This window comes from Mus pahari, chromosome 19 (assembly GCF_900095145.1).
Source record: "Mus pahari chromosome 19, PAHARI_EIJ_v1.1, whole genome shotgun sequence".
Taxonomy (NCBI): Eukaryota; Metazoa; Chordata; class Mammalia; order Rodentia; family Muridae; genus Mus; species Mus pahari.
The window spans coordinates 37,101,237-37,108,893 of NC_034608.1; positions in this window are offsets into that span (position 1 = coordinate 37,101,237).

Genomic DNA, 7,657 nt, shown 5'->3' on the forward strand with positions numbered 1-7,657 from the left:
GAGTACATATCATGTGTGTTCTTTTGTGATTGGGTTACCTCACTCGGGATGATATCCTCCAGATCCATCCATTTGCCTAAGAATTTCATAAATTCATTGTGTTTAATTGCTGAGTAGTACTCCATTGTGTAAATGTACCACATTTTCTGTATCCATTCCTCTGTTGAGGAACATCTTGGTTCTTTCCAGCTTCTGGCTATTATAAATAAGGCTATTGCCAAGGTTTTTAAACTCATCATAGTTACACATTTGGTTGATTTCACTCATAGTTTGCTCCTTGGTTGTTTTACAGTGCAGGGCATGGATAGGAGGCAGAGGGAGATGTCTTCCCCAGACTTTCATATTTTTATGATTTAAATGCCATCATTTAAAAAATATGGTGGATATATCACAAACTTTTAGAGGGAAACAGACCATGAAAAAGTATACCAAGAACTTGCTATGAATGTAGCACTCTAAATCATGGTCAGAGCCAACTAAAGGGTGGAAACCAGGAGCCTGGATCCTGTCTCCCTTTCTGTCAGCCATTGTCCCTATGGTTTCACTGACACAGAGCTGTCTATGCTTTCAACCTCTGGGGATAGCACTAAACAGTTATCACGGATGTTTAGTAACTAGCAAAATAAAAATACTTAAAATATAAAATATTTATTTTTGATTCCCATACAGGGTACTTTTTGCCAGTTCAGGTGTCAAGCTCTTGATACTGTCTAAAATAACCCATCATTATAAATGACTAAGATTGTAATGCTGTTGGTCCCTGAGCATAAATGTCCTTAGTGACTACAGAATCAGATACCTTGCTGTGGATCCAAACATGGCCACACTCTGGTTTTGGCTCTTTTCTGTCTTGTAGTGTAAAGTTCACCCTTCTTTTAACTTTAGGTTCTAGGAAAATCTAGGTGTTTTTTTTTTTTTTTTTTTTTTTTTTTCTCTCTCTTATGACTGTTTCCTACTCTCTATTGGACTGATTGCCTTAGGAATCATTTCCTGCTCTCTTTCACTTCTGCTATCTGTAGATTAGCAAGAAGATCTGGAAAGTCAACTATATTCAATGTCATCTCTGGGCAAGAGTGTTTTATGGCATATCTGTATCTCTCACAAGAGGAAGTGCAGTAGTGCCTGTATCTCCCAGTAAGGTTCAGGTTGATGTGGTTTGTCTTAGCCTACTCCTCTATTCTTCCATTGTAGGATGAAATTTTTACAGATTGGCTTCATAACAGTCTGATGTTGTTCTATATTGGTGATTATATTCAGAGTTGTAAAATGATCTTAGCTCTTTACTTCTTTGATGTCTATTTGCTATGACAAATTTTAATAGAGATCGAATGCAGATAATGTTGTTAAGCCATATTGAGAAATCCACACCACCCAACATCAAGTAACCGAGTTCATCACAGTACACTTTCCTTTTGAAATAGTATATCAACATGATGAAAGAATATTCACTAGGCATTTCCAAGAATGGGGTATATAGGACAAAATACTTATAGGTTTATTATGTTTGAAAAATGTCCTGATCTTACATTTACATGATGAGTATTTTATTGACATCCTGTGTTTTTCTTCTTGTACCTATGACAACTCAGGGAAAGATGGGAATATTTTGGCTTATAGTTTAAGAGACACAGTCTGTGATGGCACAGATGGTGTGGAGGAAGTAGCACACAATTACATTGACTCCACAGTGAAGAAACATGGAAGGGACCAGAGAAAGGCTCTGTTGTAAGCACAAGGACCTGGGTTTGTACCTTCAGCACCCACTTGAAAGCTGTATATGGACTTACTTGCCTTGCTTGTGACCCCACTGCTAGGAGGAGTGGGGCTCTATGACAACAATAGGATTACTAGGACTTGCTGTCTAGCAGCTTCAACCTATCAAACAATAAACAAGCAAGCAAGCAAGCAAGCAAGCAAGCGTCTCAGACTGCCTCCTTTGTGGGGTCTCCTATCTGTGTGGAATGAGGTCTCGGTTGCAGATGAGCGAGGATTTGGCCAGGGAGTGACAAACAGTCCACATGAGAGAGAGTGTGTAAACTGAGTGTCTTTTCACAAAGTGAACACCAGTCTTAAATAATGCAGAAAATAAAGGGGTAGGATGTCACAGCAGGCATAGTACATTGAAGTTATCTGACACAAAACAGAGGAATGATTTCAAAAAGACTTACAGGCACCAGGTAATGTTTACAGTACAGATAAAACAGCTCTGCCTAGGGTCAGCTAAAGACAGGTAAGGATTTCACACCCTAGTCACAATTTGTGCTACTCCTTTGAGCCTGTGAGAGCTAGCACCAGGGGGTTCTGCTCTAGCAGACCTTCTCATGAATAATACAATACCACAACCCCCCTATTTCCTAGGCCTTGGTAAATACTTGCATATGAAAGTAACTTGGATGAAATGAAGATTCTAAAAGTATGCTTTGCTAAGCTTGCCCTGAGATTTCTAACTCTTATCTAGTAAAATACTGTAAGAAAGCATGCAGGACTCTCCAAGATATTGCAGGGACAAGTCTGGGGCATTCCTAGCTATGAGAATGCAAGGTTCCAGGAGGCTGAGTTTCTTTTGAAACTCATTTGCCTCAGGACTGCCATCCAGGTTTTCAGACCTGTTGGCAAGTCACTACTGGAGTGGGCATGGCAAGCAAGCAAACAATGAGCTCCAAGTTCAGTGAGAGATTCTGGCAGAAGAGCAGAGTGTGATAGAGTCAGAGAGTTATCATTCTTCTCTGGGATCTGTGACTTAATATAGGTTCTCAAACATGCAACACACATATATACATTGCAACACAGACACACAACAGGCAGTAAGAGTGTATGTTATCATATTTCAAGGCCTACTTCTGGCGTCATCCCTTCTCCAGTGAGCATCTTCTCCTAATGAACTGCTAGACCTTTTGTGGATAGACCTTCTTTTGTTTATATTTTGATGCTAATCCAGTTCTCCTGGGAGGGGTTGCAGACAAGGAGTGAGTCATGTACCAGGTGACTTCTCGTGAACGAATCCCCTAATAAACAAAGGAACCAATTACTGGGTGAGTAGGAGGGACTTCTGGGTTGGATGGAGTAAGAAAGGAAGCAGGAGAGAGTTAGGTCCTTTTCTAGTGTTATGCAAGCTGTCACAGGGGAATCAATCAAAAGTTCTACCTAGCAACAACATGTATATAGCACAACATGTAATGTGTGTTGATTAAATCCACTCCAAATTCTTTCCCCTTAAATTTTGATTATAACCCAGGAACTACTTTGCTTTCCCAACTTTGTGTGTCAATTTAAAGAAGCCCACTCTGAGTTCACATAGTGCCACACATATATATGTGGGTATAGGGCCATTGACCACATCATGGGTATGGGAGACATATCCATGAGACAAAATCTGACTCTTTTCACCAGTTGCCATCAATTTCCAAAAGCATCTTAGCTAAGAGTGGGACTTCATGTTCTGATCCTCCATTCATGTTGATATTTTGCTTGTGCATGGCTTAGGCATTCTTTTTTAGTTAGGGTGGGTTCATGTATAAACAGCTATATCATGTTAAGAAAATACCTGTTTCCTGCAGATGTCTTCTACCTTACTCCTACATTTTGTTTTCTGTCCTCTTGTGGTGGCTCTGGTAAACTTGGCCCTCAGAGATTCATGTGTTTAAATACTTGGCCATAGTGCATGGCACTTTTAGGAGGTGTGGCCTTATTGGAAGACTTGTGTCACTCCGGAGGGCTTTGAGCCCTCCTATACTTAAGCTCTGCCCAGTGTGGAGTTCCAGTCCCCTCCTGGCTGCCTTTAGAGCAAGATGTAGATTCTTGACTCCTGTAAGACAATGTCTGCTTGCATGTTGTCATGCTTCCTACCACGATGATAATGGAGTAATCTTTGAAATTAAATGTTTACCTTTATAGGAGTTACCTTGTCATGTTATCTCTTTCCTGGATGAAAATCCTAACTGAAACAGTTCAAACCAGAGACTGAGTTATTGCTGTGATAGGCTTGACCATGTTTTTGTTTGGAGGAATATGTCTTTGGGACTATGGATTAGAAAATCAGTTGAATGCTTTAAGATGGGGTTCAATCCCAGTAGGAACATGGAAATCAGTGTTGCTCAGGTGAATTTGAATTGGGGAAGCCTGACAGAAGAGATTTCCACAGGAGAAGGATTTTGGTATATGGCCCGGAGATTGTTCTTGTGATATAATATTTTTAAAGATTGTGGCTGATTTTTGCCCTTGTCTGAAGAGTCTTCCTGAGGCTAAAGTGAAGAGATTTAGATTGTTGGCAAAGGAAATCTAAAAAAAAAAAAAAAAAAAAAAAAAAAAAAAAAAAAATCCTAGTTCTTAGCCTCTATCCTGTGGTTCACTGTTATGACGAGTATTTTTTCCCAGCCTAGGAAGCTTAGAGAGAATAAATACAAAATGTGTGGTTCAAGTACTTAAAGAGGCTCCAGGAAGTGGAATGGAGCTAAATCCTGTATTCAAGGATATTACATGGAATTAAGGGAGTGATGGCCTTTGGGTCAGATTTCTCCCACTGAAGCTTATTATTTATGGTTTTGCACCAGGAATAGGCACATCATGTTGGGCATTATTATGAGCTGGTAATAGTTTTCATTTGGAGATATAAGTTTGTGTCAAATTGACAAGAGTTGTATTTTGATGGCTCTTCTTGGTTGTCACCTTGACTATATCTGGAAAGACTTGGAATAAACCGGAAGCCAGAAATGGAGGGCACACTTGGGATCCAAATATTGAGGCACATTGGGCAAGCTTATAAAGATCTTGTGTAAAGGAATTGAAGAAAAACTTTGGTTCAGATGAAGAGCCTTTAATGCCACCACTCAGGAGACAGAGGAATGCAGACTTCTGAGTTCAAGGTCAGTCTACAGAGCAAGTTCCAGGACAGCCAAACTTGTGCAGTGAAGGAAATTGTTGAACACAGAAAGATAGTGATGATGTAATAGAACAAGGGGCCATGTTTCAGCCTTAGCAAGAAGCATAACTCAGAAGCTTCAGCCACATGACTGTGGCTTTAGAGTCAAAAAGGAGGGGTTACTTGGATAATTGATGCTGGTCAGTGGGAGCTAAGAAATTAGCAGCGATTAAGAAGAGACTAGGGCCACTGTGATGAAATTTTCTGGGAAGTATTTTCTGAGAGCACGAAGAAGCTATGTTCCAGATATAGACCTTGTGTTGAAAGATGGTCTTGGTGATGTGTAGGAATCACACAGGTGTTACTGGTTTCGGTGACATGAAAGGGTCAAGGAAGGCAGCTGAGGTTGGGCATTCTGAGAGGCCTGTCTCAGTCAGCTGCTGGTAGGGTTTCTCAGAGGACAGTCATGCTAGGCTCCTGTCTGTAAATGAGGCCCAAGTGAGGATGCACTACATAGCATCAGCAGTGCATCCTCTCTATGAGATGGATCTCCTAAGTTGTTCCAGTCACTGGACTGCCTTTCTTCAGTGTGTTCTCCACTTTTGTCCCTGCAGTTCCTTTAGATAGGAATGATTTTGGGTCAGAAATTTTGACTATGGCTTGGTAACTCTGTCCTTCCACTTGAGACCCTGTCTATCTACTAGACTCTTCGAGTTTCCTCTCTCCGTTGTTGGGCATTTTGGATAAGGTCTAAGAGTCTCTCACCTCCCAGTTCTCTGGGACTTTCTAGAGGGTTCCTGCAATTACTGCCCCCAGAGATGGCATATTTCCATTTACTCTCCTGGCTCTCTGAGCTTCTTTCCTGTCTTCCCTTGGATAACTTATCCTGTTCCCCTTTTCCCCTTCCCCTCCCCTCTCCCACCCAAGTCCCTCCCCCATTCTGCCTCTCATGATTATTTTGTTTCCCCTTTTACTTGGGATTGAAGCATTCTCACTTGGCCTTTCCTGCTTGTTAAACTTCTTAAGGTCTGTGGGTTGTACCCTGGGTATTCTGTACTTTTTGGTTACTTTTCACTTATCAGTGAGTATATACACGCATGTCCTTTTGGATCTAGGTTACCTCAATTAGGTTGATATATTCTAGTTTTATCTATTTGCCTGCAAAATTCATGATGTCTTCTTTTTTGATAGCTGAATAGTATTCCTGTGTCTAAATGAACCACATTTTCTGTATCCATTCTTCAGTTGAGGGACTGACAGCTCAGATTTCCGTCAGCTGATGAAAGGACACTTAAAATGTATTCTATTTACATAATGTCGTATTATCCAGTTATTAGGAAAATGAAACTTGCAAGTAAATTTTGATGGATCTGGAAGCAATCATTCTGTGGAAGCTAATCCAGAACCAGAAAGACAAACATCACACATGTCCTCTTGTTTGTGGATGTTAGCTTTGAATCTTCAGACATGTGCTTCATTTGGGATATTTGGGATAACCGTAGAGCCCAGGAAATTACTTAGGGGCTATGAGGAGGGGACTTCAAAGGAGGAGAGATAGAGCTTATGGTAAAAAGGGTTAAAAGGAAATAATGGGATGATGATGATGGTGATGGTGATGATGATTTCTTGATGTATGTTTGTCTCTGATCTCTTAATAGTATTTTCTTTCCCACATACCATATTAACCACATAATTTAAACTTTACCATTAAGATGAATGTAATTCCTCTGTGGAACTGGGTGACCAACCAGTATAGCCCTGGATGGAGGAAGAGAAGCTACCTGTTGCACGAGGAAGCTGGAGAACAGCAGAAGACAAGCTCTGTGCCCCTGCAGCGTCTGGTTTCTGAGAAGGATCTCTGCCTAGTTGGGGTCTTACTGCTGTGAAGAGACACCATGACCATGGCAACTCTTACAAAGGAAAAGATTTCGTTGGGGGCTGGCATATCATTTCAGAGGTTCAGTTCATTGTCTTCGTGGCAGGAAGCACGGTGGTGTGCAGGTAGTCATGGTGCTGGTGACGAGCAGGCAGCAGAAAAAGACTGCCATTTTGATCAGACTTGAGCTTCTTAGACCTCAAAGCCCACCCTCACTGTGACACACTTTCTCTAAGAAGGTCTTCCTTCCCTAGGACCAAGTATTCAAACACATGAGTCTGTGGGGGCCATTCTAATTCAAACCACCACAGTCTCATATGTTTTCTATTAAAGCTCACATACTACCCTTCCTCACCCATCAACAACTCAGAAGTTGTTTCCAGCTTCTGGTTATTACAAATAAGGCTTCTATGGACAGAGTGGGACATGTTTCCCTGTGGTATGGTGGAGCATATTTTCGGTATATGCCCAGAGTGTTATAGCTGGGTCTTCAGGTAGAACTCTTTTCAGTTTTCTGAGAAACCACCACATTGATTTCCAGAGTGGTTGCACCAGTTTGTAATCCCATCAGCAATGGAGGAGTGTTCCTCTTTCCACATATACTCACCAGCATGTGCTGTTGCTTGAGCTTTTGATTGTAGCCCTTTTGATTGATGTAAGGTGGAATCTCAGTGTAGTTTTGATTTACATTTCCCTGATAACTAAGAACTTTGAACATTTTTTTTTAAGTGTGTGTCAGTCATTCAAGATTCCCCTGTTGTGAATTTTCTGTTTAGCTCTGACCCCCATTTCTTAATTGACTCATTTGGGGTTTTTGGAGGTTAACTTTTTGACCTCTTATATATTTTGGATTTTAGCCCTCTATCCGATGTAGAGTTAGTGAAGTTTCTTTCCCTCTCCTCCCAATCTGTCGGTGGCTGATT